We start from the raw sequence: 24779 nt of genomic DNA on the forward strand, positions 1-24779 counted from the left end.
CACTAGGAATTTTGGGGTCTCATACTGGCAAAATTTTCGGGCCACCTTGAGACTCCGCCCAGGCTCCACCCCAGCTCCGCCTCCACCATCCCATCGCCCACTCTTGGAAAAACTCAACTTCACCACGTCCTCATCAATCAGAAATTAACAGTTCCCATCAAACACCAGATCACATACATAGCCAGCAGCTTTTGTTCTGGCCAAAAGAATTTTTAAGCCGCCACCATGACATGGTAGACTCCTTTGGCTGGACCCTACTCTATTCTAACCTATTAAATATAAATATATTTCTATGTATTTTTCTTTAAGGGAATGAGTCACATACATTTTTTTTAAATGACCATTAATACAACATACAAGGGACAAATGCCGTCACACCATGACCAGACCACATATTACCACCACATAGTGACCAAATAATATCACATAGAAGGAACAAATACCACCACACCATGGCCAGACCACATATTACCATCACATAGTGACTGAACACTAACATACTGATCATTACTAAAAAAAAAAAAACAACACAATACCAAGTGGCATTATACACAGGGACTCTGTATTTACTGTCAGTGTACAGATAATGCAGTGATCACCAGTAACATTATACACAAAAGCTCTGTACATAGTATACAGTGTCAGTGTACATGTAATACAGTGATCACTGGTGATATTATACACAGGAGCTCTGTATATAGTGTCAGTATACAGGTAATACAGTGATCACTGGTGACATTATACACAGGAGCTCTGTATATAGTGTACAGGAAATACAGTGATCACCATTAACATTATACACAGGACCTCTGTATACAGTGTCTGTGTACAGATAATATAGTGATCACTGGTGACATTATACACATGAGCTCTGTACAGAGTATACAGTGTATAGTGTCAGCGTACAGTTAACACACTGACTCACAAGTGACGTCTCTAGCTGAAGTCCTTCATCTTTGCTTTTCTTTTTCATGCAGCGCAGACTGCCATCACTTCTTCCAGCCAGGACTCATCTCTGCATAAAATAACACAGTTATCTAGAGCACCGCTTCCAGAGCACATTCCCCTCTTTTTCCCTTTCTTCTACACTGCACATCTGAATACAGAGGTGCACCCACAATAAATATATAATTGGTTATTATGCAACCCATCATTACAAATATAAATTATAATCCACCACTGAGCCCCTTCTAGCTATACATAGCCACTTTCCCCACCTAATATATAAATTAATTAGCACCTGTACTCTTTCCCCCAATTCAATACCAGTCACTGCATACTCAGCGCCCCCCACTATGTACCTCCCTCTCCCCCGACTCATTATATTTACATGCCCCTTCTGCCCCAATTCATTGTTATGTCTTCTCTCTCCCACACTCTATTCATTATCAACAGCTCTACCTCCACATTCAATACATCATTTACTCCCCCACCCTCAAAATTCATCACTATGTGCTCTCTCCCAGTCATCATTTGCTCTCCCCACCTCACCTTCAAATCAATTGCTGTCCCTCTTCCCTCACTCTCAATTCATCATTTGCAGTCTCCCGTCCCCTTACTCACTTCATCATGTGAAGTCCCCCTACCCCCACTTCATCATGTGCAGTCCTCTTTACCCCCATGTCATCCTTTGCAGTTCCTTTTAACTCCCCACTTCATGTGCAGTCCTTTAACCCCCTCCCACATCATGTGCAGTCCCCCTTTAACCCCCTTCCCACATCATCATGTGCAGTCCTCTTTTAACCCCCCCACATCATCTTGTGCAATCCCCCTTTATCCCCCCACATCATCATGTGCAGTCCCTATTTAACCCCCCTCCCCACATCATCATGTGCAGTCCCCCTTTTTGCCCCCCTCCCCACATCATGTGCTGTTCCCTTTAACCTTCCTCCCCACATCATCATGTGCAGTCCCCCTTTATCCCCCCACATTATGTGCAGTCCCCCTTTATCCCCACACATCATGTGCAGTCCCCCTTTAATCACCTCCCCACATCATCTGCAGTCCCCCTTTATCCCCCCACATCATCATGTGCAGTCCCCTTTTTTACCCCATGTCATCCTTTGCAGTTCCTTTTAACCTCCCACTTTATGTGCAGTCCCCCTTTGACCCCCTCCCCACATCATGTGCAGTACCCCTTTAACCCTCCACATCATCATGTGCAGTCCTCCTTTACCCCCCCACATCATCATGTGCAGTCCCCCTTTAACCCCCTCCCAACATCATGTGCAGTCCCCCTTTAACCCCCCTCCCCACATCATCATTTGCAGTCCCCCTTTATCCCCCACATCATGTGCAGTCCCCCTTTAACCCCTTCCCCACATAATGTGCAGTCCCCTTTTAAGCCCCCTCCCCACATCATGTGCAGTCCAATTTAACCCCCTCCCCACATCATCATGTGCAGTACCCCTTTATCCCCCCACATCATGTGCAGTCCCCTTTAACCCACCTCCCCACATCATGTGCTATCCCCTTTATTCCCCAACATCAACATGTGCAGTACCCCTTTATCCCCCCACATCATCATGTGCAGTCCCTTTTTCAACCCCCTCCCCACATCATCATGTGCAGTCCCCCTTACTCCTTCCCCTGTCATGTGCAATTTCTCCTCCTCCCCGCTCACCCATTTAATTCATTTTGTACAGAAAACAAAAAAGTTTTGTATACTTACCTCACAGTTGCTCCACAGCAGCGCGGCTCTGCCTCCAGGGTAAATGCTAGATTGTATGGGCTCCCTCCAGGTAGGATGTCATTTTCGGGAGCGTGTGTCATACTGGGGGGGCGTGTTCTGACTTAGCAAAGGCAGGAAGAGAAGCTGCCATCTTCAGTAGTGAGCCTGCTAGACTGTATGGCAGGGATCCCCAACTTGTAGCTCGGGAGCCACATGTGGCTCGCGGTCCCATGAATTGTGGCTCGCGGCTGTCTGCCAGCTTGGTGCATTAGCTCCAGATCTAACAAACAGGTATGAAGATCACATTTTAAAATTATGAATGTTGTGAGCAGCCCTGCATAGAAGAGCAGATGTGGATGCACATATACTGGTCTTTCGTTTAGATATAGTTTAAGTATGGTAAGCTGAGAACTGGATGATACTACCTGGGAGAGGAGGTGCTTGAAGCTATATGCAACCATGTTTTGGGAGTGATTGATGGGAGAATACTGAAAGGGTATTGTGATAACCCCTGGATCTTGGTATTATGCTTTGGGGTGATTTATGTGGAAAAGCTTTGATTATCATCATACCCATAATGGGGGCTTTGGTTGCCATTATTGTAAGGGAGTCGAGACTTGGATGTGGCTCGCGACCCTCTCCCAGAGCTGAATGTGGCTCGCGACCCTCTCTCAGAACTGAATGTGGCTCTCAAGGTCAGAAAGGTTGGGGACCATTGGACTAGATAGTGTAAAGGACGGAATTAGATGTTATGTGAAGCACATTATTATTGCTGGATCATTTGTCACTTTATGCGGTAATAATTCTAGAAAGTTTCAACTGATCCCACTGATTCTGATAAATAACATTTCTCACATGTCTACTTTAGAGCTACCATTTTTGAAACATGCAGTAATTTTTCTTTGTTTGGAAGTTAGAAGGGTTAAAAGTGTATCAGCGATTTCTCATTTTTACAACAAAATCTACAAAACCATTTTTTTTTAGGGACCGCATCAATTTTGAAGTGCCTTTGAGGAGTCTATATGACATAAAATATCCTAAAGCGTCACCATTCTAAAAACAGCATCCCTCAAAACCACATTCAAGAAATGTATTAACCCTTCTGGTGCTTCACAGGAATCAATGGAATTTGGGAGGAAAAAATTTAAATTTTCCTTTTTTACATCTAAATTTTACTTTAGCTCCAAACTTTTGATTTTCACAAGTGTAACAGGAGAAAATGCACTGTACAATTTGTCATGCATTTTCTCCTGAGTACCCAATATGTGGAGGAAAACTACTGTTTGGATGCACAAAAGGGTTGAAAGGGAAGTAGCACCATTTGACTTTTTAAATTCAAGATTTGCTGAAATCTTTAGTGGACCCCATGTCCCGCTTCGAGAGCCCCTGACTTGCATAAACAGTGAAAAGCCCCCCATAAGTGACCCCATTTTGGAAACTAGACCCCTCAATGGATGCATCTAGATCTGTGATGGACTAGAGAGAAATAGACCAACAAATGGTGTGCACACTTGGTACAATACAAAAATTACAACTGTCCCCTGGGCTTTCTATGCCTATCATGGCCTCATGTGGTGGCTTGAAGCTGTTCTTGAGTATCTGAGGTAGCTTTGTCTACAGGTATCTCTCTGTAGATCCATTAGATTACATTTTTTTTCTCAATATTTTTTTTTTTCACAGGGCTTCTTGCCCCTATGTGCCATCATCTCTTTCACGCGGCCCCCCTGTTCCCTTTGTGACCTCTATACCATGCATCTCCATGTCCTCTGTGTCTCTACCATGCTTTGGAACTTCTTTATCTGGCCCTGTGAGACATGATCACCTTGTCCCTAGGGCTCACAACTCATGGACAGGAGCTTTCCAGGCTCTCATTCTTTGTGTCAGGGGACTGCTACAAGGGACCTAGGGGAATTTCGGCTGTATTTTGTATTACATATTCTCATGTTACCTCTAAAATAGGGTTCTGCATTAAGTGGCTTACCCTTGGCCAAGGGACACTAACCTGTTACTGGTGTTTTGCTACTTTCTTACAGGTCCACATCTGTGTGACCTTATATTTCCTCATTAGTGATACTCTTACTCTGCCGAGGTATTATTGTATGCCCACATTCTGCCATATGTATATATCATTCAGGGGTGTTGGATGATTAGTATGCTATCCATTTGTTTTTAGGTGTTTTTAATGTTTTTGTACGTCCTTGATATCCATATGAAAAAATAAAAAAAATTCACGCAAAAAAATGTTGGTTTTTCCCCAAATTTTTCATTTTCACAAGGGTAGCAGGAGCAAAATAGACCATACAATTTGTTGTGCAATTTGTTGCCCAAGTATGCCTATACCCCATATGTGGGGAAAAACTACTTTTGAGGCACAGTGCAAAGCTCAGAAGGGAAGAAGCGCCATATTGGAGTTCAGATTTTGCTGTAAAGGTATGAGGGTGCCATGTCACATTGGCAGAGTCCATGGGGTGCCATAACATAAGTGACCTCATTTTACAAACTACACCTCAATAAATTCATCTAGGGGTAAAATGATCATATTCACACCACATGTGCCTCACAGAAATTTATACCAATGGGCGGTTGAGACAGAATAAGTAAATTTGTTGTTTTAGCCCCACATTTTTAATTTTTATAAATGGCTAATAGGAAAAAATGGATAGCCCAGTTTGTTGAACAATTTCTTCCGACTGCGACAAGACCCTACATATGATCGTGACTACTACTTTTGAGGCACTGTACAAAGCTCAGAAAGCAAGAAGCACTATATTATAGTGCAGATTTTACTGTTATTGTTTGTGGGTGCCATAACCCAATGGGAGAGACCTGAGGTGCCAGAACAGCAAACCCCCCACATAAGTGACCCCATTTTACAAACTACACCTCTCAATGAAATCATCTAAGGGTGCAGTGATAATATTGACACCTGGAGTGTGTCATAAAATTTTATACCATTAGACAGTGAAGAAAAAAGAATTATTACCACAAAAATTTAGTTTTAGCTCCAAATTTTACATTTTCACACATGGAAATGGGTAAAAATGGTCACTCAATTTCTGCTGAATGTGGCAATACCTCATATGTCACCATACAGTATTGCTTAGCCACACTACAAGACTCAAGAGGGACAGAGAACTATTTGCCTCCTGGAGCGCATAATTTCCTAGAATAGTTTGCAGGCTCCATATGCAGATCTCCAAAGTGCTAGAAGAGCAGAATAACCCCCTCAAGTGACCCCATTTTGGATATTATACCCCTTTCAGAATCTACAGGTGTAGTGATGTTTTGGCTCCATGAGTGTTTTCCAGAAACTAGAAGAAGTGGATGTGCTGAGTAAAAATTGCAAATATGCTATTGTAGTGCCCAGACATTGTAGTGCCCAGTACGTTATAGTCACCAGTATGTTGTAGTGCCCAGTACATTATAGTCACCAGTATGTTGTAGTGCCCAGTACGTTACGCGCAGCTTGTGCTCCTGGAGACATACATCCCAAATAAGATGAGCTCTCATCGCTACAGAAATGCCAGACATGGACTCTAAATGTGGATTAGGCACACCGATTGCAGAATTCAGGGGGTCAAACTGCCGGGAGCGGTGCGAGCACCATTCCTGGCAGTGAAAGTCAGGTCTCAGCTGTCATGTAAGCTGAACACCTGGCGGTTATTGCGCGCATAGCTCCTGTGTGCGCAAAATCACCAGGATGTATCCATACGTCCAAGGTCGGGATTTTCTCATCTCAATTGTCTATTTTCATCTGTTAAAGTGAGATATTAACCAAACAACTCAAAATGTACAAAAACACAGTTCTGACATTTCAACAGTGGTTCCGAGGGGTGTACTCTTTTCCTTAACTGTAAGGGTTCGCTTACACGAGCATATAAATTGGATGAGTGCACTGCGAGAAAAAAAGGTAGTCTATCTTCAACCCAAAATGGTCCAACTAGCTCATCTTTAATACCATCCCATAGCAGGACTCCACTTTGCTAGCGACTGAGTGGAAGTCCCATTACTGATCCAGACACGGCCCAACAATTTGGTCGGTCAAGTCACTCATCTCATCCGTCCATAAAACCTTTGAATAATCTATCTATTTCTTAGCCCAATCTTAACATTTCCACTTCTGTGTCTTGTTCAGTTGTTGACTAGTTGCAACAAAGCGTTTGATGGTTTTGATCACACCCCAATAACTTAGCAATTTCAACATGGCAAAAGTGGCTTCATTCTGAGTTCCTTGCACTTTACACTGTTTTAAACCATTTTCCACCTGTTCATATCCAGGCATATGTATTTTTTTCTTATGTGTGGTTTTAAAAAAAAAGTTTTCGTTCAGTTACGCAAATCATTTTTGCCTAATTTTTTGTAATACATCAGACCTAATTGTTATGTTCATGTAATATATATAATTTTTGCTCATATCATGAGAAAATGTAGATTAAAAAAAGGAACGAGAAGTCTATTTTTCACAAGATCATAAGGGCCACTAAATTATATTTTAAATTGTGTTGCTCTTTCTGTAAAAATTTTTTATATATCGGACTTAAAGGGATCATCCAGTACTAGGACAACCCCTTCTCGATCTGAATGTTTGGTGCTGATAAAATAAGAACACTTATACTCACCTCCCGTGCCAGTGCTGTTCCAGCAGTGTCTGCCCTTGTGGGCTCGGGGCTCTCATGCAGTTGTTAGAGCACTTTAGTCTGGCACCCAATCAGTACTGGTGTCACTGTTCCCGTCTTCGTACAAATTGAACATCAAGAGGAAGTCGGAGATCAGCTGCAGCCCTGATTTCCTGTTGATGTTCAATTTGTCTGAAGGCAGGTACAGTGACACCTGCGCTGATTGGGCACAAGGGTCATAGCAACCGCACGAGAGTTCCGAAACCGTGGGTCCCAACAAAGCTGGAACAATGCCAACATGGGAGGTGAGGATAGGTGTTTTTATTTTATTTAATTTTACTAGTAGTGGACAACTCCTTTAAGGATTTTTTTTGCAGGGTGATTAATTCAGACAGTGATTTTCTGTTTTTTTAAATATTGTATTATTTTTTTTTGCTTGTCCTTCCTTTCTTTTTATTTATTTTACACATTATGCCTTTAGAGGCATTTCAACATATAAATACATTTAATTGTTTAATTCTCCTGTATAAGCCCCATTTACAAAGCAAATTCAGCCTCCTGCCTGCACTTCAGAAACATAAAGCAACCAATGTCCCTGCAAAGTATTCATGGAAAGGGCAAATGGATGAAGCCTAGTAACACAGCGCTGTCTGTGTGTGGAACAATAAGTCTGTGTGCAGCAGATGGGATGGAGGGCTGTACATGAGAATGGATGGGGAGCGCAGCTGTAGAGGTTTATAGTCTGTACCTCTCAAATCTTACACAGGAGCACACAGGTTACCTTTGTGGGATTCTGTGTGAATCCAACAGACAATGTATTATAAAAGGTATTCTCCTCGAATAGCAATGTTCCCAGAGAAAATAGAAGTGAATATGGCCAGCAGGTTATTTATTCTGAAGCATTGCTTCTAGGAAAAAATATCTCCACAATACAGTGTTGTACGTAGGCGCCGAACAAGGGCAACTGGAGCTCCGAGCACTACGTACAGAGCAAAGAGAACCATACACCCACACACAATATTTTACTCCCTGGCTCTAAGAGTCCCTTCGTAATAAATGTTAGTTATTAAAAGAATATGCTCAGAGACCACAACGTTCTCCTAATGTCACCTAACGTCTCCTAAAACATGGTCTTTTGGATACACCAAATGGATATTTACATATACAGTGGGAAAAATAAGTATTTGATACACCGATTTTGCAAGTTTGTAATTTTTACCGTAGATACACTTCCACTGTGAGAGACCGGATCTAAAATTAAAAAAAAAAAAAAAGAAAATCCCATTGTATGATTTGTACATAATTACTTTGCATTTTATTGCATGAAATAAGTATTTGATACAATAGAGAAACAGAACTTAATATTTGGTACGGAAACCTTTGTTTGCAATTACAGAGGTCAGACGTTTCCTGTAGTTCTTGACCAAGTTTGCACACACTGCATCAGGGATTTTGGCTCACTCCTCCATACAGATCTTCTCCAGTTCTTTTAGGTTTTGGGCTGTCGCTGGGCAACATTGAGTTTCAGCTCCCTTCAAAGGTTTTCTATAGGGTTCAGGTCTGGAGACTGGCTAGGCCTCTCTAGGACCTTGAAATGCTGGTTACGGAGACACTCCTTAGTTGCCCAGGCTGTGTGTTTTGGGTGAGAAAACCCAGCCATGACCCATCTTAAATGCTCTTACTGAGGGAAAGAGGTTGCTTGCTAAAACCTCATGATACAGACCCCATCCATCCTCCCTTCAATACGATGTGGTCGTCTGGTCTCCTTTGCAGAAAAGCACCCCAAAATTATGCAGATTCCCCCACCATGCTTCACAGTTGGACGGTGTTCTTGGGATTGTACTCAACCTTCTTCTTCCTCCAAACACGGCGAGTGGAGTTGATACCAAAAAAGTTCTATTTTGGTCTCATCTGACCACATGACCTTCTCTCATGCCTCCTCTGGATCATATAGATGATCACTGGCGAACTTCAAATGAGGCTGGACATGTGCTGGCATGAGCAGAGGGATCTTGCGTGCCCTGCAGGACTTTAATCCATGACAGTGTAGTCTGTTACTAATGGTAATGTTTTAGACTGTGGTCTCAGCACCCTTCAGGTCATTGACCAGGTCCTCCTGTGTAGTTTTGGGCTGCTTCCTGACCTTTCTCAGAATCATCCCTACCCCATGAGGCGAGATCTTGGAGCCCAGACCAAGAAAGATTGACAGTCATCTTGGGTTTTTTCCATTTTCTAGTAATTGTGTGCCAACAGTTGTTGCTGTCTCACCAAGCTGCTTGCCTATTGTACTGTAGCCCATCCCAGCATTGTGCAGCTCTACAATTTTGTCTCTGCTGTAGATGGTTCTTTGATCTCGGCCATGTTGGAGAGGTAGGAGTGTGATTGCTTATATGTGGACAGGTGTCTTTTATACAGGTAACAAGTTCAAAAAGGTGTAAGTAATACAGGTAATGAGTGCAGAGTATGAGGGCTTCTTAAAGAAAAAGATTTCACAGGTCTGTGAGAGCCAGAATTCTTGCTGACTCGTAAGCGATCAAGTACTTATTTCTTGCAATAAAATGCAATTTAATTATTTAAAAATCATACAATGTCATTTTCAGTTTTTTTTTTGTTTGTTTGTTTTTTAGATTCAGTCTATCACAGTTGAAGTGTACCTACAATAAAAATTACAGACCTCTCCATTCTTTGTAGGTGGAAAAACTTGCAAAATTGGCAGTGTATGAAATACTTGTTTTCACTGCTGTAGTGCTTTACTGGATTTGTAATCCATGATATACAGTATGTAATCTGTATAAGAGGGGGATCACTGTGGGTTATGCATCCAAATAAAACAGAAACAGCATCATGGATAAGATTTTTTTGAATCTCATCCAAATGAATAATCTGCAGCATAAATTGACCTGTCAATTTAGGCAGCGGATTTTCAAAGTAGATTACACCCTTTGCAAACAGTGACAGCTGCAGCTTTTCCAAAACAAAAATTCCATAATTTTGTGTGCCAATTTTTGCAGGGGATGTCCCATGTGAAAATATCCTTACGTCTGAGGGTATGTGCACGCGTATTCTTGTCCACTGCGGATTTTTCCGCAGCAGATTTGATAAATCTGCAGGGCAAAAACGCTATGTTTTTGCTGCAGATTTACCGCGGATTTACCGCGGTTTTCACTGCGGTTTTACAACTGCGGTTTTCCATAGGAGTAGCTGTAAAACCGCTGTGGAATCCGCAGAAAGAAGTGACATGCTGCGGAATATAAACCGCTGCGTTTCTGCGCTGTTTTTTCCGCAGCATGTGCACAGTGTTTTTGGTTTCCCATAGGTTTACATTGAACTGTAAATTCATGGGAAACTGCTGCGGACCCGCAGCTGCAGAAACGCTGCGGATCCGCAGCATTTTCCGCAACGTGTGAACATACCCTTAAAGGTCTTTACAGGTCAGACATGGCAGTGCCAATGGTTTATAGGTAACAGGTTCAATAAATCACCTTGTGTCCTTTTGGCTGTCAAAGTTGACCACACACCTTAGATCACTGTCAGCCAGATTACCGTCTGGTTGACAGCTCTATCCTGACTCCACCATAAACTGGAATGCTAGAACCAAATGTTACTTTTAGTCACCGTTTTGAGCAGATTAATGTACAACAGTTTACAGGTGTAAATACATAGGGAAATATGGACCCAGATTCATCATTAATGACATCTTGCAATCTTGATGAAGGGTGTGAGGGGTGCACAAAATCCATTAAAGGGACTCTGTCACCCCCTCCAGCCGTTAGAAACTAAAAGAGCCATCTTGTGCAGCAGTAATGCTGCATTCTGACAAGGTGGCTCTTTTAGTTATTGGTGCAGTCAAAGCAAAAATAAAGCGTTTTATAATTTCGCAAAAATACCTGTCTTTAGCCCTGGAGGCAGGTCTTAACCCCCCTGCTGCACACGCCACACTGCCGTCACTCAAGGCTTCTTCGGCGCCGGGCGGCGCCCCCTCCGCGCTGTTTTCAAATCAAATCCGGCGCCTGCGTTCTTTTGTTCTGCCTGGGGCAGGCACAGTGAGTGCTGCCCGTCTGACCTCAGATGCAGTCTCGCAGACTGCGCCTGTGCGGCCATCCAGCTTGTGAATCCCAGCCCCGCAGTGTGTTATGCATTATGCACAGTGGGGGACTGGGATTCACAAGCTGGGTGGCCGCACAGGTACAGTCTGCGAGACTGCATCTGAGGTCAGACGGGCAGCGCTCACTGCGCCTGCCCCAGGCAGAACAAAACAGCGCAGGCGCCGGATTTGATCTGAAAACAGCGCGGAGGGGGCGGCGCCCGGCGCCGAAGAAGCCTTGAGTGACGGGGGTTAAGACCTGCCTCCAGGGCTAAAGACAGGTATTTTTGCGAAATTATAAAACTCTTTATTTCTGCTTTGACTGCACCAATAACTAAAAGAGCCACCTTGTCAGAATGCGGCATTACTGCTGCACAAGGTGGCTCTTTTAGTTTATAACGGCTGGAGGGGAGACAGAGTCCCTTTAAGAGGCTTGTCCAGTGTAAGAAATATGCTCCAGTCATGGCGTGGAGTAAATCTCGGTCGCAGCTGGCCAGACGTGTTGTAAAAACATCAAAAGGCACAAAGTATTTACAGGACTATGATTTACACAAACATTTTGTAACATTTCAAATGGTTTTATGCCAGAATTCTGGTGAAAACCAATGAATTGTGGCCACTGTGTTTAGGTTTTAAGAAGACAATTGCTGACCTTTAGCAGACTCGTCTGAATCAGGGTTCACAACTTGATTTTTTTTTCCTGGACAGCTTATCAAAAAACACACTGAAAAACCATCTACGATATAATTGTCTAAGGTTCACTTCCGTCTTTCTGTCTGTCTGTCTTTCTTGTCTGTCACGGATATTCATTGGTCGCGGCCTCTGTCTGTCATGGAATCCAAGTCGCTGATTGGTCGTGGCAAAACAGCCACGACCAATCAGCGACGGCCACAGTCCGGCGGAAAAATGGCCGCTCCTTCCTCCCCGCAGTCAGCGCCCGCTCCGTACTCCCCTCCAGTCTGCCCTCACACAATTAATGGCAGCGGTAACGGACCGCGTTATGCCGCGGTGTAATGCACTCCGTTACCACTGCTAGTAACCCTGTGTGACCAACTTTTTACTATTCATGCAGCCTATGCAGCATGAATAGTAAAACGATCTAATGTTAAAAATAATACAAAAAATAAAAAATCGTTATATACTCACCGTCCGTCGGCCCCTCGGATCCGGAACCGGCCTTTCCCGCTCGCGACGCTCGGGTAACCGGTCCATGCTGCGATCTCGCGAGATGATGACGTAGCGGTCTCGCGAGACCGCTACGTCATCATCTCGCGAGACCGCAATGCACTCTTGGGAGCGCGCGAGGAGCATCGGTACAGGCTTCGCTTGGATCTGGGGGCTCCGGAAGGTGAGTATATAACTATTTTTTACTTTATTTCTTTTTTTTAACAGGGATATGATGCCCACATTGCTATATACTACGTGGGCTGTGCTATATACTACGTGGCTGTGCAATATACTACATGGGCTGTGCTATATACTACGTGGCTGGGCAATATACTACATGGGCTGTGCTATATACTACGTGGCTGGGCAATATACTACATGGGCTGTGCTATATACTACGTGGCTGGGCAATATACTACGTGACTATACAACGTTGGCTGCGCAATATACATATGGGCTGCACAATAAACTACGTGGACTGCGCAATATGCAACGTGGGCTGCGCAATGTACTACGTGGGCTGCGCAATGTACTACGTGGGCTGCGCAATATACTATGTGAGCTGTGCAATATACTACGTGGGCTGCGCAATGTACAACGTGGGCTGCGCAATGTACAGCGTGGGCTGCGCAATGTACTACGTGGGCTGCGCAATGTACTGCGTGGGCTGCGCAATATACTACGTGGGCTGCGCAATATACTACGTGGGCTGCGCAATATACTACGTGGGCTGCGCAATGTACAATGTGGTCTGTGCAATGTACTACGTGGGCTGCGCAATATACAATGTGGGCTGCGCAATGTACCACGTGGGCTGCGCAATGTACCGCGTGGGCTGCGCAATGTACTGTGTGGGCTGCGCAATGTACTGCGTGGGCTGCGCAGTGTACTGCGTGGGCTGCGCAATGTACTGCATGGGCTGCGCAATGTACTGCGTGGGCTGCGCAATGTACTTCGTGGGCTGCGCAATGTACTGCGTGGGCTGCGCAATGTACTGCGTGGGCTGCGCAATGTACTGCGTGGCTGTTCAATATACTACGTGGGCTGTGCTATACACTATGCATACATATTCTAGAATACCCGATGCGTTAGAATCGGGCCACCATCTAGTAATAAATAAAGAGTTTGGTTGATACAAGTCTACGGCCCGTAATTCTGATAAGAAGACATTTGCTCCATTCACTGGGAAGTGGGAACAGAAAAATGATGATAAAAGCTTGTGCACAGACTGATTTTCTCATCAGTGCTATCTGTTTTCATTGTCAGCACTTGTACCCATCATATTCTACGGGGCCGCGCACAGTGGTCCGATGAAAAAATCTGAGACATGTCCGATTTTGAGTGTCGGATGAAAATAGGCAATGCAGTCTGTTTTTCAAAGACTGATATAATGGATAAGATGGAGAAACTTTTTTTCTCAATGAAAAAATCAGATATATGCACAGCCCCATAAAATACCAAGCTGTCCCAACCACGGATAGCACTCATCCGATTTATACAGTCATGTGCTTGAAACCTTACACTCATACACGCTGAGTGGTCTGAGATAATTGCATGCGCAATTTGCCTCTGAGAACTGAATGCTACTCCCCTCTTCAAATCTATGAGTCCGTGAAAAAATTGGACCGCAAGCGGATATGGCTACTTTCACACATCCGTCTTTCGCCGTCAGGCTCAATCCGGCAAATTTTGAAAAAACGGGATCCGGTGAAAGATGTCGCCGGATCCGTTTTTTTCCCATAGACTTGTATTAGCGCCGGATTGCCTCACGTTTTGTCCAGTTTTCGCCAGATCCGGCAAAAATGTTGTTTCCGGCATGTGGAAAAAAACGTACATAGTAAAGTTTTTTGTCTCCGGCGAAAAAGCCAGAAGCGCCAGATCTGGCGCTTCTGGTTTTTTGCTACAATGGAAGCCTATGGGAGCTGGAAGGTGCCGGATCAGGAAAATGACGGATTCCGGCGCCGGATTCCATTTTTTTAAACTGAGCATGCTCCAATTTTTTTTTAACCCAATTATCTGGATATGCTAGTCGGATCCATCGAAAAAACGGATCCGTCGCATCAGTTTTTCACAATCTGTGACAACATTTGACGGATTGTGCCTGACGGCACAAACCTGATGTGGAAAGTAGCCTAAGGTCCAAGTATGGTCCAGTTTTCACAGACTGAGGGCATGGAGAAGGTGGAGACATTTTCTTCTCTCTACCTCTAAGAAAATTGGATCCCGGTCTCCTCAGAGTCTGATTAGTTTATTTGGACCAATTTTCTTGGATGGAGAGAAAATGGTCGTCTGCACCTGCCCTGAGCTATACAAGTTTCTCCAGCTTCCAAAAAATAACAGAAAAATGTTATGGATGTGGGAACCCATTGCCCTGTGTTCCCAGACTGTCCCCACTCCTGGTCTGGATGTAGCCGTTACGTGTGGACCAGTACAGCGCTGGCTGAGCGGGGCGGACACTGGTGCTCGCTCCGGATACTTGGTTTTATAGACTGTGGCACAAACAGCGTTATTTCCTAAACTCTAACTAATGGCAAATAGAAATAAACTTTTTCTGTATTTTGAACCTTATTTTTCACATTTTCCTTGTAACTTGATTTATTCTGCATTATATACCAAGTAATGGTCTCCGATGTCACCGTAACAGGGGTAATAATCGCTATATAACCTGGCGGGGGGCTGGTTTTGTGGGGTCTTTTCCTCACCATTTCTAATGACTGACCACAAATATCTATGACAATTAAAAAAAAAAGACAAAACAGAAACAATGTTCTAATTTATATAATAACTAATGATAAACGGGAAAACACAGACTGGCTATAATGGCGCTACGTGCCCTATAATCTGCGGTCAGGGCTTTGTTGCTGCAGATTATGGGATTTCTGTACACTGCTGTATATAGAGGTGTATACAGTGAGAGGCATGGAGGACACACGGAGGACGAGCCCCCAGCACCACAGACCCCTCACAGCAGACTGTAGTAGTACCCGACCGGGCAGCATCCATATATGTGCACATACATTCCCGGATGTACCATCTGTCACTGGGGGGAGCGCACGTACTGCCCGCAAGCCTCGGTCACACATCCATCCCGGGCTGTGTACAATTTATCTCGTAGAGTCCCCCCCCCACACGGTGACTTTCCCGCGTCCTGCCCCCCACACAGCCGGTACTCACCTGCATCCAGGCCGGACACCGAGCGCACAGCACAGGGATGGCGAGACTCCGGTGACCGAGCTGCAGGCGCCGCCCCGCAGTCACAGATGTGCGGGGCTCTGGCGGCCGGCCCGGTAATGCGCCTACTGGACTGGGCTGCGGCCACCGGAGTCACGTCCTGGTGCTGGGCAGATGTGCTCCGTGGGGGTTACTATGTTTTTAGCCCTGTCGACCCCATAACACAAATTACATGAACACAAAATGGTGCTCGGTGTATATCAGGCAGATATATACAAAAGGGACTTGGCCCCTATAGTACTTATACCAGTAATATACATTGTAGTGGCTGTGTAATAGACTTTAATCCGTATACACATGAGGGGACCTGTACAATGTGCCTGTAATGAAGAAAAATACAATGCCGCATTCAAGAACTGAAAAGTCTCCTATACTTCACGGTAGCCATTGCTGCTGCCTCCAGTGCTAAAGGTTGGGAGTTCGAATCCCAGAAAGATCAGACTGCAACAAAAGGGAAGAATAGGGTCATTCAACCAATGTGAGTCTGTACAGAGAAGAGAACACTGACCGATGTATTACAATGAGGCTGCGCAGAGAAACATTTCTTTTCTCAAACTGATTCGGTGTGAGAAATAAATCATATCATAATGCGATTTGGCTCTGCAATTGAATGAGACTCAACCATTCAAGTCTATGGGTGGGAGAAAAAAAATTGGAAACCTCAGTATAGCATACGATATTTACGGTTCCATTACAATTCTGTAACATAGGAAACTGTAAATGATCCTGTAATTGATTAATAACTGCTGAGAAAAAAACTGACTGCAAACGGACGACAAGTAAGAAAAAAATCGTCCCACTCTCCTGCGTGGTCTGAGGGGATTCACAAGTCTGCAGTCACACAGAGTGACACACAGTGAGCGCAGACAGTATTGTCCTCCATACAGTATTATGGCCACCACATAGTCCTCCATAGAGTATTATGGGCACATAGTGCTCCATACAGTACTATTATTATTATTTATTTATATAGCACCATTGATTCCATGGTGCTGTACATGAGAAGGGGTTACATACACATTACAGATATCACTTACAGTAAACAAGCTAACAATGACAGACTGATACAGAGGGGCGAGGACCCTGCCCTTGCGGGCTTACATTCTACAGGATGGTGGGGAAGGAGACAATAGGTTCGGGGTTGTAGGAGCTCCGGTGTTGGTGAGGCAGTATCTCCGGTAGTGATGAGGAGGCAGCAGGGTCAGTGCAGGCTGTAGGCTTTCCTGAAGAGGTTGGTTTTCAGGTTCCGTCTGAAGGATCCGAATGTGGTTGATAGTCGGACGTGTTGGGGCAAAGAATTCCAGAGGATTGGGGATATTCGGGAGAAGTCTTGGAGGCGGTTGGGTGAGGAGCGGATAAGTGTGGAGGAGAGAAGGAGGTCTTGGGAGGACTGGAGATTACGTGAGAGAAGATATCGGGAGATTAGTTCAGAGATATATGGAGGAGACTGGTTATGGATGGCTTTGTAGGTCAGTATTAGTAATTTGAACTGGATACGCTGAGGGAATGGGAGCCAGTGTAGAGATTTGCAGAGGGGGAAGAGGAGGAGTAGCGAGGAGAGATTAATTAGTCGGGCAGCAGAGTTAAGGATGCTCTGAAGAGGTGCAAGGGTGTTACCAGGGAGGCAACAGAAAAGGATGTTGCAGTAGTCAAGGCGGGAGATGAGGGCATGCACAAGCATTTTAGTAGATTGACGGTTGAGGAAAGGACGGATTCTGGAGGAGGCAACAGGAGGTGGAGAGAGCTTGGATTTGCAGTTTGAAGGACAGGGCACAGTCAAAGGTTACTCCGAGGCAGCGGACATCCGGTACGGGGGAAAGCGTGATGTTGGTAATTGCGATAGGTCAGGTAAGGAAGATCTATGGGATGGAGGAAAGATGATGAGTTCAGATTTGTCCACATTGAGTTTGAGGAAGCGAGAGGAGAAGAAGGAAGATATGGCTGATAGACACTCCGGGATTCTGGACAGCAGAGCGGTGACGTCTGGGCCAGAAAGGTAGATATGAGTGTCATCAGCATAAAGGTGGTACTTGAAACCATGAGACTTTATGAGTTGTCCTTGGCCAAGTGTATAGATTGAGAAGAGTAGGGGTCCTAGAACAGAGCCTTGGGGGACTCCAACAGAGAGAGGGTGGGATGAGGAGGTAGTGTGCGAGTGGGAGACGCTGAATGTGCGGTTGGAAAGGTACGAGGAGATCCAGGATAGGGCAAGGTCTTTGATGCCAAAAGAGGAGAGGATCTGTAGTAGGAGGTAGTGGTCAACTGTGTCGAAAGCAGAGGACAGGTCTAGAAGGAGGAGTACAGAGTATTGTCCGTTAGCTTTGGCTGTAAGTAGGTCGTTAGTGATTTTGGTCAGGGCTGTCTCAGTTGAGTGATGGGGGCGGAAATCAGATTGTAGATTGTCAAAGAGCAAGTTAGATGAGAGGTAGGAGGAAAGTTCAGCGTGGACGTGCTGCTCCAGGAGATTGGAAGCGAATGGGAGCAGCGATATTGGGCGATAGCTGGACATAGCAGTTGGATCTAGGGTTGGCTTTTTAAGGATAGGCATGATTGTGGCATGTTTGAAAGCAGAAGGGAAGGTGCCAGAAGTTAGTGATAGGTTGAAGAGGTGGGTTAGGGATGGGATAAGTGTGTTGGTGAGGAGGTGGGATGGGGTCAAGCGCACAGGTGGTGAGGTGCGATTTGGAGAGGAGACAATTAAGCCCCCCTTCAGTGATGTTGGATAGGGAGGTTATGGGGTTTGGGCATTGGTCTGGTATACAAAGGGGTTGTGGTGGCTGAACAATGAAGACTTGCCTTGTTTGGTCGATCTTATTTTTAAAGTGTGTGGCAAAGTCCTCAGCAGAGATGAGGGAGGTTGGAGGAGGCAGTAGGGGGCGCAGGAGGGAGTTAAAGGTTTTGAATAACTGTTTGGGGTTGTAGGATAGGGAAGATGCGAGGGTTGTGAATTAGGCCTGTTTAGCAGAGATGAGAGCAGATTTAAAAGTGAGTGTTGCCTGTTTGAATGCAGTGAAGTCATCTCGCGAGTGTGTTTTCTTCCAATGCCGCTCTGCAACCCTGGACACTTGCCGGAGCTTTTTAGTGGTGTTATTGTGCCAAGGTTGTCTATTGATACGTCGCACTCTGCCATGAACAAGAGGGGCAACCGTGTCAATAGCTGATGTGAGAGTGGCATTGTAGAAAGCAGCGGCACTGTGTCGTGGAGTGAGGATATGGATGCCAGTGGTAGGATAGAGTCAGAGAGTGTGTGGGTGTCTAGGTGTGAAAGGTTTCTGCGGGGGTGAGCATGTTGCTGGACATGGGTGTCCAGTGAGGACAGGGATGAGAAAGTGAGCAGATGGTGGTCGGATAGAGGGAGAGGGGAGGTGGTGAAGTTAGATAGAGAGCAGAGACGGGTGAAGACCAGGTCTAGTGTATATCTGTCTGTGTGGGTGGCTGCGGAGGACCACTGAGTAAGTCCAAAAGATGAAGTAAGGGACAGAAGTTTGGAGGCTGTTGAGTGAGGGGTATCAGTGGGGATGTTGGAGTCACCCATGATGATGGTGGGAATGTCAGCAGAGAGAAAGTGAAGAAGCCAGGTGAAGAATGGGTCAATAAAGGCAGTGGCCGGGCCTGGATGTCTGTATATGACAGCCACTTGGAGGTTGGAGGGAGAGTAGATGCGGACAGAGTGGACTTCAAAAGGGGGGATAAGGGAGGGTAGAGGTGTGATTGGGTTAAAGGTGCAGTTTGAAGAAAGTAGAAGACCCACTCCTCCACCATGTCTGTTGCCAGGGCAAGGTGGGTGGGTGAAGAGGCCGGCGTAACACAGCGCAGCAGGGAAGGCGGTGTCAGAGGGTCTTAGCCATGTTTTTGTGAGGCCGAGGAAGGCAAGCTTGTGAGAGAGAAAAAGGTCATGAATCACATGAAGCTTATTGCAGATTGAGCGGGCATTCCAGAGTGCTCCAGAGAGAGGGAGCAGAGGGGTGGGCTTCAGGGGCACGGGTTTTATGTTGGAAAGATTGCGGTAGTTCATATTAGATAGGGAGCATAGGAGGAGGGGGTAGTCATGGGAGGTATGAGCTGTGGGGGTCCACATGTCTGAATACATGTGATGATTTCCTAACAAACAGGCAACCCCCACATGTATTCAGGCTGTCCAGCAGCCGCAAATCATGCAGCTGTGTCGACAAAAACTAAATCTCCGAGCACGCCAAAATACTCGGAGGACACCCGAGCATAATCGGGAAAATCTGAGCAACGAGTACACTTGCTCATCACAACTGCCCACTCTTCTTGGCAATAACCCTCCTGTTCCTGTAAATTCCTGAGCTGTCTAACATGAACTGCGGGGTTGAGATCTCCCCAGAGTGGCTCAATGATATTGAGGTCAGGAGACTGAGATGGCCACCCCAGAACCTTCACTTTGTTCTGCTATAGCCAATGACAGGTCGACCTGGCCTTGTGTTTTGTATCGTTGTCATGTTGGAATGTCCAAGTATGTCCCATACACAGCTTCCGGGCTAATAAGTGCAAATTTGTCTCCAGTATTTGTTGATAACGTGCTGCATTCATATTTCCTGCAACTTTGACCAAGTTTCCTGTGCCTTTGTAGCTCACACATCCCCAAAACATCAGCGATCCACCTCTGTGATTTACAGTAGGGATGGTGTTCCTTTCATCATAGGCCTTGTTGACCTCTCTCCAAATGTGACGTTTATGGTTCTAGCCAAAAAGTTCAATTTTGGTCTCATCACTCCAAATTACCTTGTTCCAGAAGTTTTGAGGCTTGTCTCTATGCCGTTTTGCGTATTGTGGGAAAGATACTTTGTGGCATTTGTGCAGTAATGGCTTTCTTCTGGCGAAAGCCAGTTCAAACTGTGATTAACAAATAGAAAACCAGGGGCTCTGTAAAAACAAAACCACGGTCAGGTAGACCAACAAAAATGTCATCCACAAGTGCCAGGAAAATTGTTCAGGAAGCAATGAAAAACCCACAAATAACATCAACTGAAATGCAGGACTCTGAATACTAGCGGTGTGGCTGTTTCAAGATGCACAATAAGGAGGCACTTGAAGAAAAATAGGCTGCATGATCGAGTCACCAGAAGAAAGCCATTACTGCGTAAATGCCACTAAGGATCTTGCCTACAATACGCAAAACAGAACAAAGACAAACCTCAAAACTTCTGGGACAAGGTAATTTGAAGCGATGAGACCAAAATTAAACTTTCTGGCCACAACCATAAATGTTACATTTGGAGAGAGGTCAACAAGGCCTATGATGAACGGAACTGTATTCCTACTGTAAAGCACAGAGGAGGATCGCTGATGTTTTGGGGATGTGTGAGCTACAAAGGCACAGGAAACCTGGTCAAATTTGAAGGATAGATGAATGCAGGACATCAGCAAATACTGGAGGCAAATTTACACTCACCAGCCCGGAAGCTGCACATGGGACGTACTTGGATGTTCCAACATGACAACTATCCAAAACCCAAGGCCAAGTCGACTTGTCATTGGCTACAGCAGAACAAAGCAAAAGTTCTGGAGTGGCCCTCTCAGTCTCCTGACCTCAATATCATTGAGCCACTCTGGGGAGATCTTCAGCGCGCAGTTCATGCTAGATAGCCCAGGAATTTACAGGAACTGGATGCTTTTTGCCAAGAAGAGTGGGCAGCTTTACAATCTGAGAAAATAAAGAACCTCATCCACAATTACGACAAAAGACTTAAAGCTGTCATTGATGTTAAAAGGGGCAATACACGGTATTAAGAAATGGGGTATGTAAACTTTTGATCAGGATCATTTGGATGTTTTGGGTTGTCATTATGATTTAAAAAGAGAAAACACAGTAGTTTGACAATAAATGGCTTCAACCAACCTCTAACCACGAGTGGAGAAAAAGTTTTGGTGTTATTCATATTCTCTGAAAAAAGGCCAAAAAAAAAGCAAAAATTCTGCAGGGGTATGTGAACTTTTGAGCACAACTGTATAAACTTAGTGTGTACAGTCATTTACATATGTTCAAGTCATGCACCACTCCACTACTTTTGCCATATACAGCTACTACTAGCCTCCTTTATTCGAGGAGAGACCACTCTCCAGAACCATTCTCTGGCATCTGCCATTACACTAGCTGATCAGTGTGCACCCTTGGTGTCACTGACAGGACCCCATTTGATTCTACAGGTATTTTGGGTGGGTGTTATGCCTCTCTGATTTCTTTGGGCCTGCGATCACACCCTGCTGTTTGTACTAAACTGCTTTGGTGCTGCTCTATGCCTTCCTTTACCTGCTCCCATGGTGAGGTATTCAGACTCTGCTATATTAGCCCAGCTAGTTAATTTTTGGCCCGAATGTTAGTTCGGATCAGGACTTTACCTATTAGCTAACCCATTGGTTTTTCAAACTGGTTAATGGACTCTACACCTGGATCCTGACCTCAGTGAACTCCTGATAACACTGATGCCTTACCCTTTGGACACTTTGCGTGGAACTTGTTCTTTTCCTGTATCTGACTACTGGCTTTGACACTTTAGGGTATGTGCAGACGACATATTTTTTAGCTAGGTATGCTCCATGACACGCTTGAAAAAGCGTTAAAGAAACGCTGAAAAGAATGAACATCTGCACTGCAATGTAAAAAAACAACTTGCTTTGAACATGTTCTGTCTTTGGACGTTTTTCAAAGATGCAAAGCAGTACAATAAACAGTAAAAAAAAGTACACGTAACAGTATGTAAGGAAAAAAAAAACGCCGGCTGCAAAGATATTGCAAATACAACTGAAAAGAGGCTTCAGGAAAAAATACGCCAGTATTTCCTGAAGCATCTTCTGCTAGAAAAATTCAGGGGCACATAAAAGATGTCGTGTGAACATACCCTGCCTGAGTCCATCTCACAATGATTCTGTCCTGTGGCCACACTAATGTCCTGTGCTCTATAACGGCCTGTGTCTTGATGCCACTGCTGCATCCATCTGATAATTAGCGTGTAATAATGAGGGTATGTGCACACGAATCTGTGAGGGCTGCGGATTTTTCCGCAGCGGATTTGATAAATCCGCAGGGCAAAACCGCTGCGTTTTTTTCTGCGGATTTATCGCGGTTTCTATTGCGGATTCCGCTGCGGGTTTACACCTGCAGTTTTCTATTGGAGCAGGTGTAAACCCGCAGCAGAATCTGCACAAAGAATTGACATGCTGCAGAATGTAAACCGCTGCGTTTCCGCGCGTTTTTTCCGCAGCATGTGCACTGCGGATTTCATTTCCCATAGGTTTACATTATACTGTAAACACATGGGAAACTGCTGCGGATCCGCAGCGTGTGCACATACCCTCAAGCTATTGTGGTGGCACAGCATTTAATCTGAATTATCCAGACATATGTTTTCAGTAGTCCCAGGGACATGATGAAGGACTTGATCCGAAACGCACGTTGGGGCGTGTTCCTGCATTCACCTATGTGACCACATAGGTAACCGCCTCACTTTAGTTGCTCTAACTTATCTGCTCATATTTGTGCCTACCACTTATGTTTCTGCCTTCCCATGTGGTTCTGGGAAAGGCTGTCTTCATTCATGTTTGTAATACTTGGCATTTCCATGCAGTACACGCCGTACTCATAGTCCGTTTTGTGGGATTACAGGTGTGACTGATCACCCTGTATCCCTCCGGAAAATCTGAAAAGGAACGACGCACACGGAGGTAGATAAGGGTCTAATGAAAGACCCGGGTCCACCTCCTACTGACACTAAGCTAAACTGAATATCCTACTTCCTGTCGGTGGGGTGTACGCTGCAGAGGAGGAGCTAACTTTTTTATTTGCATAGTGTCAGCCTCCTAGTGGCAGCAGCATACACCCATGGTTCCTGTGTCCCCCAATGAGAGGCGATAGAGAAATAGGACTTTATAGAGCCCCTTTATACCCATTGTGGCCTTATACCTGTACTTGCACCATATCCTCAATTTTTAGATTTTCTCTGTGCCATTTTCTTATGCCATCTCTACCTTATTTACTTGACACCATGTGTCCTTGTGCAACCTCTTGGCCATTTTTTCTATACCACCTCCTGTGTACAGGCACATCCTAAACGGTTACCTCCCATTAACCATTGATTTTACTGTTTTTGTAATCCCTCCTTTGCTTGAGCATATACCACACCTTTCCTTTTATATACCTTGCACTTTCTCTTGACATAGTTATGTGTACTTTTTCTTGGATAGACCTGATTGTCTTACCCCTTACATATCTGTATATTTATTTATGTGTTTGGTACTTCACTACTTGGTCTATTGCCTCTTTTGCTTGATTCATGCAATTACTATCATTAGTGTATGTGGTCACACTTGTGTTTGCAGGCACTCTCTGAATGTTGTTAGTGCCATTTTTTACCCATTCTTATTTTTTTCTCTATAAAAATAGTGCTATATTCTTCACAACCGTTGTCCTATCATCCTTTGTGACCTTATTCGTTTTTTTCCTCATTGACATGTCTCATATCCGAATGGTCTGTGGTCTGCCATTTTTCCTTATAAGCAAGTATATCTGTACATTCAATACTAAATCTACTTTCTGATACTACATCGTGAGTGAGTCCTGGTGGCCATAAGACTGTAGGACTGTGGGGCTGAATTATATTCTGTATGGGGAAGCTACATTATATTGTATGTGGAGCTGCATTATATTCTGTGTGTGGGGGCTGCATTATACCATATTAGGAGGGCTGCATTATACTCTGAGGGGGCTGCATTACTCCCTATGAAGGGCTGCATTATACTCTTTGAGGGGGCTACATTCTATTATATGAGGGGGGCTACCCCAACCCCTGCTATATCATTAAGACATGTACTACCTTATATTATACCCTGATATTAGCGTGTTTCATCGCACAATTGGTGGTCTTTTATTTATTTCTATGTAGATACATAGTGGGCCCAAGGTGCTCCAGTCTCACGCTGGACATCGGTGCACATTCCACCCTCTGATTTACATATCGAGCACTTTTCTAGAGGGAGCGCTGTCTGAACA

The 24779-nt window shown here is 44.8% G+C and overlaps 1 protein-coding gene across 1 annotated transcript in view; it reads right to left on the reverse strand.

Moving 5' to 3' along the window:
- SCRN1 (secernin 1) overlaps nucleotides 1-15870 on the reverse strand; it is a 76864-nt gene extending 60994 nt beyond the window's left edge. Inside the window, exon 1 of the mRNA XM_077268843.1 lies at nucleotides 15713-15870. The gene's annotated coding sequence lies outside the window, so the exon portion shown is untranslated. The remainder of the gene's footprint in view (nucleotides 1-15712) is intronic.
- Nucleotides 15871-24779: the final 8909 nt, after the last annotated feature.

This window comes from Ranitomeya variabilis, chromosome 6, assembly GCF_051348905.1.
Source record: "Ranitomeya variabilis isolate aRanVar5 chromosome 6, aRanVar5.hap1, whole genome shotgun sequence".
NCBI classification, from domain to species: domain Eukaryota; kingdom Metazoa; phylum Chordata; class Amphibia; order Anura; family Dendrobatidae; genus Ranitomeya; species Ranitomeya variabilis.